The 13,595-nt window shown below is 34.8% G+C and overlaps 1 pseudogene across 1 annotated transcript; it reads right to left on the reverse strand.

The window, feature by feature from the left end:
- Positions 1-95: 95 nt before the first annotated feature.
- LOC115994481 lies at positions 96-11,013 on the reverse strand (annotated as a pseudogene). Its single transcript, XR_004093222.1, has 13 exons — positions 10,830-11,013; positions 10,621-10,719; positions 9,930-10,049; positions 8,024-8,139; positions 6,808-6,896; positions 6,075-6,120; positions 5,379-5,655; positions 4,280-4,569; positions 3,414-3,836; positions 2,564-3,264; positions 1,530-2,112; positions 942-1,232; positions 96-651 (listed from the first exon to the last, which is right to left on the reverse strand). The product of XR_004093222.1 is annotated as a calmodulin-binding transcription activator 2-like (transcript).
- Positions 11,014-13,595: the final 2,582 nt, after the last annotated feature.

Consider the following 13,595-nt stretch of genomic DNA (forward strand, 5'->3'; position numbering starts at 1 on the left):
GCTGCATAAGTTCAAACTAATGAGCAAAAACTGACAATATTAAGTCAGACACAAAAATCCCTGTAAGAATTAGTCAAAAGCAAACGTATCCATCATTCAGGCAAAGAGTATCACACTATTAAAGAATATATTAAATCAAAGTTGATATTGTGTCAAAGGTTTAACTACATATGCACCTACCATGTGCTGAATAAAAATCACCAACACCATTTTCAACTTCTAATAGGTGTTTTGTAAAAATCATAATCAGTATTCAGTAATCAATACTTTTCAATGTTGCCATTTTGCATATCCCATATTCCAGTTAAAAGCTGCCTGCTTCCTTAACCGTATTCCAGGTAACTAAATACTGTTTACATGCGGAGAAAAAGAAAAGGAGAGAGGGAAAAGAAAAGAAAAGAAAAGAAAAGGGCATATACAACTTCCCCAACACTCTTTCTCCTCCAACAAAACCTCCGAGTAAAACGTGTTAGACATTACTTACAGGTAAAAAAAGGACGACCAGTGGACAAATCAAATGCCCTGACAACTTCAATCACCAATCTGCTGTAAATGCAAGTTCCTTTGAGAATGCACAGCCAAATCTTCCACTGTACTGGCCTTTTGTGAAATTTCACCTTGTAGTATTGCACCACTCCCTCCATCACCCATCTGTTGAGTTGCAAATATGTAGAATACAACAATCAGAAGGAATCATAACAATAATACATTAGATTGAAAACTGTTTTTAGTAACTAAGAACCTTCTTGTGAGAAGTAACACACAAGTAACACTTATTTGTTGCTGCCATTCACCATCATACTATGACCTCTTCATCTTTCAATTTACAAAATTGTACATGATTGCGACAACTCAAACCGTAAGATGGTTGATAAGATAATTCAATAAACACAAAAATTATGAAAGTTAATATTTGATGAAACAATAAAATACTAACTGACCTTTAGATTCTCAAACTTGGTAGATAGCCTCATATACTGATCACGTGCTTCTGGATAACGAACCATGGACCTGACTCTAGCAAGAGCTTTCTCAACTCCAGCAAATTTCTGTTTCCGGCCAATTCGTAAGAATTCATACTCATCAGTTTTCTCAATCTTTGCCTTTTCCACTCGGAATCCTCGCAAACCAGACCGTTTCCGCCTCCAGCGCAGTATTGCCTTTTCCACAATACTAACAGACCAAACAACCTTTTTATACTGCTTCCGAACTTGATGTCCCCTAACATGAGCCTGAGATCAATAAGCAGAATAAAAGGAAATTTAGCATCAGCCAAAAATGAAAAACCAAACCTGGTGCTTCAGGGACAGTTTATTTGAAAGAAAATACTCCAACTAGTGAAAAAAACAGTAATGGACCAGGATATATCTCCTTCGGAGGGACATAATAATCGAAGCTAAAACTCTGTGGCTGTGAATAGAAGACAGAACAACTTATGGTAACTTTCGATTGTCCAGAAAGTTATCTGGTAAGCAAACATGTTAACTTTATGCATAAAACACTAGAAAATGCCATAAATATGGGAGTACCTGAATTTTCACAATACGATTGCGTATCTTCAGAAACTCTTTTCTTCCCTTCCAACCACGATATCTTTGTTGGATCTTTATAGCTGCAGCAGTATGCAAATAATCCTCATAGTTGCTAAATTTTCGGACCTTGGTCAAAGAACCAAGTGCAACTAGGTCAAGTGAAGAAGCTTCAGAAATATCATTGTTGCTTTTAGTTAATTGTCTGTGATTGAATGATCGAAGCCGGAATTCAGCATGTATCAGAGCAGCTGCATGAGCTGATTTCCTAACAGCATCAAGAGATCCTTTCAAAGAAGGATCCTCATTTGCTAACATATCTGATGGAACAATTTGTGCTGCAGTCTCAATAGCCTTTTCAGCTGCAATAGTTGCAGCAACACTGTCCATTACATTTTCATTGAAAGTCAGTGAAGAAAGGTGAGTGGTTAGATCTGCTTCTGCCAAATATCCAGCAATCCCTTTATGTCCTCTACTTGATGCTAGATCAGCAGCTGTTTTTCCTCCTGGAGATGTTGATGTTGGGTCCTCAACGGCACCCGGAGCAGCACCCAATCTAAGTAGGGTAATGACTGTTTCCTCTCTACAGAAAGAAGAAAAAGAATTATAATGAATTATATCAATATACAGATTCATGAGTAGTGCATAAAATATTTAATAGGGGCATAAATGTTCTTCTTTTCATGCTAAAAGAAACTCAAGATCTGGCTAATGTATAGGAAGGGTAAAATGATAAGGGAGTTTATGTCCCTAATAAACATTTTATCCACTTTGTTCTCAGTTTGATTTCATTCTTTTAAAAACTAAAACTGAGGCATTTGATAAAGATAGATAACTTGATTGATAATTTTTATACTTCACATTTGACATTGGTCATTCAGTAATACATGAATAGTTCAAATTGATATACCAGACAGCCAGATGAAGAAAGGAAATAAGCCATATGAAAGTATTTGAAACCATTACTTAATTCCCCAAGTATACATCAGAAGGCGACAAAACACTTGGAATAGAATCTAAGAAAGCAATCTGACCTCCCAAAATATGATGCCCAGTGAAGCCCAGTTCTTCCATGTGCATCTCTGAAATTGGGACCGACACCAGCAGCAACTATGGGGCGCATGGCCCACTCATAACCAAGAGCAGCTGCCAAATGTATAACACCTTGGCCTTCATTGTCCAAAACATGTGTTCCTCTACCTCCTTCATGAACTTTACAGATTAGCCACTCATAAAGTCTATCCTTAAACAAACTTTGAATCAATCTATCTCTAGGGTTCATGTGATCACTATTGAAGGCCAAAGAAGTCTCATCAACCCTTCCCCAATCTTTCCCACTGTCACATCTCATTGAATATATGGTACTTTTAAGCTTACATTTATCACAATCCTGAATAGAACAGTCCAGCCATTTCCTCACCTGGGCCAAATTTAAAAGTTTTGCTAGACGCATTTGAATGCGCGCTTCATCTTCTGGTGCATTTTTAATAGCCATAGGAAACAAATTTCCTGAAGGTTTTTCACGATATTCAAACTCCCTCACCTCACTGCAGGCTAACCTATTGCTGCAGGTGACATAAAATGGAACACGTCCAGGAGCATGTTTAGGAGTTTGGCATCTGATGACAGTATCAGACAGAACTTCAGCAGAAACCTCAACCTCACCAAACATACATCCCCACTTAATCTTGCTAGATAGCTCCTTGCTTACCAAAAAATTACCAACAATTAAAACCTGAGACAAAGAATGGGGAAGAAAAAAAAGGCATAATTTAATATATTACATCCTCTAGCATCAACAACTAAAGGAAATAAGCATGTCCTGATTTCCCCATGATTTTTAAAATATGCAGGAAAAATAGCCTCTAACAGAAGTATACGCACCTTTGTTCTATCCTTTGTTGTATCCTCTGTTGTATCCCCAGAATAGGTCCAATCTGGTGCAAAATCATGAATTGTAAAAACCTGTTGTTGGGAAAGAGAAGGGCCCAAAGAATTGATCTCCAGCTGCATATGGTGTGATAAACTGGATACTTCCTTCTCGTCGTTTTCAGCATCAAGTGTATTCGTATTCCAATAATTGCCAGAGTCTGAACCCATCAAGGAATCATCACAATCACCACCAATTTCTTTATCCATCCATCTCCCAAAGCTGTCAAGTTTCTTCAGCCCAACAGTTTCATTATTATCTTTGCCACCATCTTCAGATTTCTTTTCGACATGAATGGTTGAAGTTACTACCACATGAGGATCTGAACAATTCTGAAACTGAGGACGAACTAAATTGGAGCCACGCTCTTGCGGCACCTGGAACAAGGTGAAAGTCTCACTTGGGCAAATTCTACCAAGGCAAACATTCATCTAAAATCCATGAAAAGAAATGGCGACAGACAAATAACTGACAGGAAAATTAACATTCAATTTGATATTACATTTTTAACAGAGAAACCAGAAGGAACACGCAGATCAGTACAATTAAAATCACATGATATATAAACATTAAAATGCATGAAACATCATACATCAACACTGTTGCAGAGTACTCTGTCACTATTTCTCTTATTGTTTTCTTCTTTTTTAATAGGTAAATACAACTACTGCACTTTTACAGAATTGAACCATGACATATTTTACATGCATGTGTGGCTTGACACCTTTTTAATAAATTTTATACTCAGTTGTAGTCAAGTAAGAAATCAAATAGGAATAAATAGAAGATATGTAAAGGCTGTTGACTGCACAAAACAAACCTGAACTACTCCCTGAGAAGCAGCCATCAATGTCTGGTTGTCTTTGTCTGTGATCAATCTATTTGCACAAGTTACAACATCTTGAACAGAGCTATCAGTATCCAATCTAGCATCCGTTAACCTACGGGTTATAAAGTCAGCTCCAGTAGGATGTTTAAAAAATTTCTGGCCATGCACACCATCTGTGACGTTCAAGCTGTTAATTTCAGCCCAGTTGGTTGATTCGGAACCATGATATTTAGATCCAGAAAACCATATATCGGGGGAATTCCTTGTTAATTCTGGAAACCCTGAAAGCAGCACAACAACCTGATCACATCTAGTAAATTCCCAAAACATATTATCAAAAAGTTTAAAATAAAAAATTAAGGGATAAGTACACAACCTGCTGTAATTTCTCCGTAAAATACAGAACCCCCCTAAAGTTTTGGATGTAACACTTAACTACTACGTGGTATTTTTTTGTTTTATGTGTAAGCCATTAAATATCCGTTAAAATAAACAGTGAGTTGCTCCTGTGATAACACGTGTCTATGTTTAGAGCTGCATTTTCACATAAAAAAATACCACAGGGGGTTTTGTGTTACACTCAAAAATCCCAGGGGAGGCTAAATGTTACATAATTAACGGTTCCCACATAAAACAATACCACAAAGGGGTTAAGTTTTACATTAAAAACCCCGGAGGGGGGGGGGGGTATTGTGTATTTTTCCCAAAAATTAAAATGACAGTTTACATAAAATGTAGCCAAGAATAACTGTCTAATAACGAGTAAAGGGAACAATTCACAATGCGGGAATTGCTATTAAGTGACAGTTTCCAGAAAAATATGTTTGACCAGATCAAATAATTGTACCGACTATAACCAATTGTAATGATACTTCACAAGGTCAGAAAAAAATAATAACATATTAACATTATCTTAGAAATTAAAAGTTTCTCATGGTTTATACTCATCAAAAAGAAAAGATTCTCTAAGTAAATTCAAAAGCCATAGCAGAAGGAGAAAAGATAAAAACCTAATTCTTAATATAATACAATTCAACTATACTAGTAAAAGTCAAGCATGAATTCATTGTAAGTTTGTAACACAATTTACCCGCAACTTCATGTGCAAGCATAGAAGTGCTGTGTGATGTAGAACCAAAAATAGGTTGAGCAAGCGAAGATGCTCGAGGATCACGCCCTGAATCCACATCCTCAAATTCTGATGATAATCTTCGTCCATTTCTGTCAAATCTGTTTGGACTTGATGGATAAGAGGTCTGAACTGTTGAGGCAGGTGAGTTTGCAGGGCATGGTACTGAACAACTTTGAGGGCTTCCAGCCTGTGATCCCGGATCTGCCATCAAGCGAGAGATACCTGACTTGTACCCCTACATAGCATCACAAAGTATAACAGAACACCTAAGCCACATAAAGGAAAGGAAAGTAAAATATAAGAATTCCAGTAAAATCAACTAATCTACATTCAATTTTAATCAGTGATAGCAAGTCTTCACATGACCAACAAACTCAATTACACAAGCCACTAAGCTCAAGCTCAAATGCCACCTCCTCCCCCCCCCCCCCCCCCCATAAGAATAGGATAGAGGACAAGTTCGTTTAAAACCCATTGGGGATCTGTGTAAATTACCAATAACAAAACACTAATTTTCACAAAAGCATTTTAAATACACCAATTTACCCATTAGGGAGCTTTTAAAATTTTAACAACAATATTTGAAAAACTCATTTAAAAAAAAACTACAGAATTAAATTAAAGGCCATAGATGAGCATAAAAGCAGAGCAGACCTCTTTTACTTCTCTGTAATGAACAAGAACAATGTGTTCTAAGCACCTGAAGAGAAGGAAAATATAAGTAAAAAATGAGAACAAAATACATGTATTAAAATAATTGTTGATGAAATGAAAAATGATATTGCACAGAATACAGAAGAGCTAAAAATTCTTGATCTCAGTCCTCTTACTATTTATTCCTTATATAGAAAGGGTAACTACAGTTGTCAAAACCTGAATCGTATCATGAATCATTTATTAATTTTTATATATCATGTATCGTATCATATTGTGTATTGTAAGGCATAGATACTTTATAAAATTGATGAAAAAATTATTGATATAAATATATTAATGGTATATTTATTATAAACTTGAAACATTCTGTAAATCTTCTTCTTGAAGACATTCAACATCAAAATCATTATCAAGTTACAGAGCTCCTTGTTTATTTTTTTAATTTTTCCAAAATTTTGGCAAAATAATATCATCTGGCACCTTCAAGCATGGTTTAAAATCCTTACGAGTTTGTGCTACGTGGTTTTTCATTTGTGTAACTTTGCCCCAATGGCCAAAACCTTTAACCTCCACCACCTATCCTTTCTAAGGAAGAGAACCTTCTTGATGAATGGATAATTTTTACATAGTATTCATTTGATAATTTTTACATAGCGTTCAAACACAGTACACTGAAAACAAAATTTGAAACTTGAAAGGCTTTTAAAATTTTAATCTAAGCAACACTTACGCGTCAAGCATCCAATAGCTTCTTCGCTGGAAGTTCTCATTTTCCTCACCATGGGCATAATAACAATGGAGAACATCCACGCTGTTAGCCTACACAAAAACCAGTGAAACTAATTAATTAAGCAGCCCAAAGCTCAATACCAATGCAATCAACTATAATCCAAAGTGAAGAGATTTACATTGACATTTGGAAAAGTAAATAACTTAACTAAAACAATAGTAACAATGATTGGCCTCCCTAGACAAAGCCTAGCTTCATTAAAAAAGCATGAACACAAACAAAATACATTTAATCACCAAGCTTGATGTATTAATAAAATTATCAAAAAATGTGAAGTAGCAGTATTAGTAAATACTAAATACTTGTTGAAACTACCAATATTACACATGCAATGAAACATGTTAAGGGATACATGTCTTAGACATTCATCAGCTGCTAGTGTGGATAAAAATGATGTTATACATGAGTTCCATCCTATACAACGGATAAAGCATAAACAAGGCCTAATGATCCCAACTAAGAGACATGCAAATGGATATTTTTTTTTTTTAATATTTTTTTGGGTGGATAGCTTTAGATGTCTTAAATTTGTTAAGGATCCATAGGCCATAGCTGACCCCAAAAAAATTGAGACTAAGGCTTTGTGGTGGTTGTTGTATTAGATGTTTTAAATTGTATTTAGAAATTAGTAGTGAATCATATGACCCAAAATTTCTTTTCTGGGGTTGATGCTAGACACACACCCACTAGTAAAAAGTGTAGTAAATATCTTAATTGTTCCATTGTGAGTGCTTATAAATTTTTTTTTTTATAGGTGTGAGTGCTTACAAATAATAGATCCGTTTAGACAAAGAACAAATTAATTCAAATACAAAGGAGCCCTATTGATCTATTATTTGGCGTTGCCTGGCAAGAACTATCATCCAGAGAAAGAATGTCTAGCTACAGAAGGTAATGCCCAGGCAAAGGGAGAGTGCCTGACTAACTGTAAACCCAGAAGTCTCTAGTTTGACTCTTAGCTGAGGCATTTTGCGATTTACCCAATGCCTGCTCAGTGGGGGTGTGTAGGCATCTGAGGTTTTTCCCTTCAGGGGTGGTCCCCCTGGACCATACCTTAAGGGGGCTCCTCGTCATAAAAAAATTACTACCAACCCTACTCCCCACCCAAAACAAAAAAAAAATAGTGAACTTACAAATAATAAATTGAACAGCACACCTTCAACTTTTCATGAGCTTCTTTAACAGTTTTCCCATCTTTCTTCTTCCTCCACCGGTAACCATCTTTACGAAAATACCGAATAACTTTTCGATCAAACAGAAACAGAGAACCAGCTGAAAAATAAAAATATTTAGTTGCTATTTGAATGCTAACAGAGAATGATAACATTCCATCTCTATAAGAAGAGTAGCTTGTGATGTTTGAATAGACAATAGTACATGCACTGGTAAACAAAATAGTGTTGGATGATTCTGCACAGAGAAAGAAGCAAGAGGGAAATGGTACTTTTCTAAATAGAAAAATATAAACATTTTTTATACATACATATGCAAACACACATGCACATTTATAATATCATATCCCCAGGGCCCAGGGGCCAAAACTTACAAACTAAAAAAAAAAAAACCTCACAAAGTAGCAACAAGAGAGGCTATTCAAATATTCCTGTTATTATCAGGATTTTAGAAATACCCTTCAGTTAAAAGCATTTAAAGATTTTAATAACAAAAGAGACTCTGTGCCTCATAGAGCCAAAAACACCTACTATGGACCCTCCAAATAAGCAAAACCAATTGCTACATGCTGAGCCGGACATAAAGTTCACAGCCTACAAAACACTGTCGGACAACAAGGAAGACCTCGAAAAGAACAATCTTTTACTAAAACAAGAGCACAGTAGCACACAGCAACTCGGAAACTCAAATCACATTTTCTTTGGCTTCCTGGTACTACCTCATATTAGTACGACTCTGTTTAGACTATATTGCACATAACCACATCAAAATTTGGTTATTGAGAGAAAGGCGCAAAGTGAAAATCATTGACCTCTAGCTCTTGAATATTTACTTATTTCGAATACTAAAAAGTCACACATTTGGCATTCTTATTGTGGCAAAGTTCAGCCCACATTTGTGCCATAAAACATTACAAACCATATTTTCCACATTATTAATTCCCTATAACTAGATAAATATTTCTTGACCAGAAATCTTTTCCAACACTACCCCATCAAGTTGTACTCAAAATAGAACTACAAAAAATTTATCCCAAACGATAAAAGAATCACTTTAGGTATCTTCTAGACATCGTTTTCTTTTTTTTCTTTTTTTTTTTGTAATTCAGTCATCTGCAATCCTATTGGCACTAAAAGCAACCCATTTAAGCCCAGATCTAAATATGGAGTTTAATTCCCACACTAGATTTATCAAGAAAAATATATCTAACGTCATGCATCATGACCTCTCTTGAATGCATATCAAATGTATAAAGCCCAAAACTAGTTTGCAAATTGCCAACTCCTGATGTAAGCTTGTTGGGACCAAAAGCTCTGATTGTTTCTAAGTAGTTACCACTAACCACTTCATCATGCATATTACTAATGACTAGTCTACTTCTAAATGTAACACATAATCTTCCATGAATTAACTCAACTAAGCCTAAGTTCCAATATCTTATCTTATAAATAGGCTTAAACAAAATCAACTATACCATATGCCAATCCTTATCCCCACATATTTACTCCCGTAGTAGTAAAGGATTACTAGATTCTTCATAAATGATAAACATGAGTATTATGTGTTACAAACACCTTTTCCTAGTACTGAGGTGAAAGTGCAAAGAAAAGAAATCACAACAGATCAAGGTGTGAGGTGTGACTTGTGCAGGCCTACAATGGGAGTATTCTCTTAAAATTGAGCAGATGGAACACAACGGAGTGGGCACAAAAGCTGATTCTTAGGAAAGTAATAAAATTAGTAAGAATTCACAGCCTAACTAAAAGAAGATGGAAAAATATTAAAGTAAATACAAATTCATACAAGAAAATGTAAATGCATCTGTTTATTACACCCAAATGTCCAACAAACAATTGAAATAAGATGCAGAGAAGCATGCTGGTTACAACCTGGAGGCCTAGCAGGTGGATCTGACCGTAGCTGAAACCTTTGATGGTTGCGAAGTATTTCACAGATTTCATTTGGCCGAAGCCAACGGTGTTGAGCTTCTGTCACTATCCTGTCAAGGTCTGCCAACATCCAGGAGGAGATGGTTAAATGCTACATTATTAAAAGCCATTCTACTTGTATGGAAAACATGCAGTATAACCAAAATGTCAAAATCACAAACCACACAATAGCTGAAATATAGTAAAAGAAAAGCTACTAGATCAACACTCCCAAATCCAAATTAGGTAACAATCACCTTTATAACAAGTATGCTGCATTGTACACATCTAACCTGTTTGATACCAAAGCCATAACCACGAAACTCTTCGCGCTTGTAGCGCATAAGGCATATGATGTATATTTATTCTTTTAAAGAATCAACATCAACATGTACAATGAAGTTCTTAACAAGCGTGCATGCATGCAAGAAATCAAACAGAGTAGCATTCCGCCATTACACACACAGAGACACAAAAATTAGAGCATGACATTCGCACAGAACCAAAATGAGACCAAATCCATCAAGAAAAGAAAGATTCATATCCTTGAACCATTTACCATTCTCTAACCAAAAATCACATTTGAAATATCAAATTTCTGAACCTCAAGAACGCATACAAAAATGAGAATAAGAGGGAAAATAAATCATACCTAATGGTTGATTTGGAACGTATCTTTTACTCTCAGCCATAAACCCTAGCTTTCATGAGCGAAGCTCCAAATTGCGAAACCACAAAACCGATTCTGAGCCTGCAAACGAATCCAAAAATCTCAAAAGAAGGATCAAGAAACAGAGCTTAAAGAACGAAGAAGAAAAGTAAATCTGCAAGAATTAAAGAAATGAGCAAAATAGAAATTACAGGCAAAGATTTAGGAAGGTTGGAGAAGATAGAAAACCCTAACAGCAATGGTGAAAATGAGAGAAATGCGAGGGAGAGATATGGAGGTGTTTGTGGGTTCGAAGAAACGAACCGTATAGAAAGAAATATAAATAAAAACTGTGAGAGAGAAGCGCGTGAAAGGCACTAAAGCGAAGGGAAAAAAAATAAAAAAAAAAGTTAATAAAGAGAAAAAGAAAGAGAGAGAGATTTAAGTCAATGAAGATTGGTTCGTGTTTACACTGGATTCAGATTATGTCTGACGTGGCAGATGTCGCTTTCTTTCGTTCATTAAAAAAAAAAAAACAAAAAGAAGTCGCTTTCTTTCGGACCAAGCCGTAAGCTATGGGATTGGGCCGGGTGATTGGAAAAATTCTTAGTGATTACAATCAATAATAATGTGCTTCCCTCCTCTTACGTGGATTTTATCATGAATGGAAGGAGTAGACTTTATTACGAACGTGAGAGGAAAGTTATTATCCTCTGTGTTTCGGGAATAGTTAAAAATTACTCGGGTTATTATATAGAAAAGTTTAGGCTCACGAATTTTTTTTCTAACTTTTTGTTACAACTGTAATGGTAGAGTGTGATTGATAAAGAAAATATGATAAATAATAATTAACCACTTACAATCTATCACGTTAAAATTGTGATAAAATAATTATGAAATAATTTGTGATCCTAGAACTATTAATAGACTAAGACATGGTGTTTTAATCCCCATATTGATAAACTTCTTCTTATTTTTCTATCTTTTAATAAAATAAAATAATATAAAACTTCCTCTTATTTGTATCTATACCAATATTTATGATTTTATGTGTTTGGATATTAACCTGACATTATTGAGGACTAGAAAGTTGACCGGTGTTCATCAATAATCAACAAAGTAGCAAAAAATTCTTTTTCCAAGTTAGAAACTATGACTTGAAATTACAATTTTAGTTATATTTTTAGAATGTGCGTAAAATATTGCTCTTCTTTTTATACTTTATCAAAACATGATATGACCACAAAACATGATATGACCATTTGGATGGAGAAATGACCCTCCTTTCTGCTGCCCGTTGCTCTATTTGGTTGGCTTGTTTTTGTTGTACTTCATTAATTTCTGTTAAAATTTCAATAAAACTACCATTTCAACTCCAAAAATAATAATAGTAATTCACTCGGATATGATAAGCTAAATTTGTTTTCACATAAGATGTGATAGCCTCCATGTAATAGTCACAATCATTAAGGCCATATTAACTTCTCAAAAAAATAAATAATTAGGCCATATTAAGTACTTAAAGATAAGCATCAACTTTTACCTCATTAATTTACCCGATCATGTTGAAACCCCTCGGTATTGACAAGAAATGGATCTTTGAGAATTTTTATTCTTCTTCCAAAAAAAGGTAAGTTTGTAAATACCGTTAATAAAAAAAAAAAAAAAAATGTCAAAGTAAACAATACTCTGAAGATGAAGAGGTTATGAGCTTACCTCATTTTCATTTTACTAGTGGTTTGTTCTCTGTACTTCTTCTTTTTCTTTTATTTTTTTCCAAAAATTCAATAGTTTGGAGAGGGGGATTTGAACCATAAAGTCTCTGATAAAAATAATAAAAATAACAGAAGATATCAATTGACCTAAAAAGCTCTTTGATTGTCCCTTATACTTCTAATGTCACATGTTTACTAATATTATGTTTAGTTTACTCGTTAGCTTAATTGCGTTCATTCTAGACTTACAACCTCAAATCGAGTTGTAACTTCACCGTTCCTTTTCATATGAGTTTTTCAAAGATCTTTTCCATATGAATTTTTGTTCATAGTCTTAATTTTGAGTAATTATTAATGTTTCTGGAGTACAATGATGTGGTGCTACCTCTTTTCACATTTTTTTTGGAGCCCATTAATTAAATTCATAGTGAGATTCACATAAATGTGAGAGGAAGGATTTGGATTGTCTTCATTTCTCTTTGAAATGGAGCGTGTCCATTTTACCAACAAGATGCATTCAAAATAAATCAAGGGTCCAAGACTTGCTACCTCAATTAAAAATTAAAACACTTAACTCAACAAACTCAACTGTGGTTAAACACTCAGTTAACACAACAAACCCATCTAATATCAGTATTTCAAAATATCTCTCAATGCTATGCTTTGTTCTCTCAAGTCTTTTTCTTGCCATCATTGCTGCGCCATAACCATCTGAATTGTGTCGTTGGCACAACCATTGCCCGGTACATTTTCTCTCTCCGATTTTTTATTGATAAGCTCTGTTTGGTTGTTGGGAAAACGAAGGAAAATAAATTATAATACCGCTATTTTATTTTATTTTTGATTTATTGGTGCTGAATTTGGTTTCTTTTGTGTGTGTGTGTGTGTGTGTGTGTGTTGTTGTTGTTGTTTGTTTTGAGCTTCGAGATTGATTGAAATCAACTGGTAGGTGTTTCGGCTTTGTGGGATTTATGGGTTGTTTTGATTTGAATCTGTTCCAAAAGCTATGTGATTTATGGGTTGTTTTTATACAAGTTTCTTGAAACTAGATGGAAAATATGTGATTTATGGGTTGTTTTTATACAAGTTTCTTGAGACTATGATGAAATGGAATGGTCATAAGGGGATGGAAAGGAAATGAATGGAATGTATTTAAGCAAAGGAAATGAATGGAATTAAGTAACCTTAATTGGATGTTTTAAAATAAAGGAATGGAAAGAAATGAAAATGAATGGAATGTAAGTAATCTTGTTTGGGAATAAT

The sequence above is a fragment of the Quercus lobata genome, chromosome 6 (assembly GCF_001633185.2).
Source record: "Quercus lobata isolate SW786 chromosome 6, ValleyOak3.0 Primary Assembly, whole genome shotgun sequence".
In the NCBI taxonomy this organism is placed as follows: Eukaryota; Viridiplantae; Streptophyta; class Magnoliopsida; order Fagales; family Fagaceae; genus Quercus; species Quercus lobata.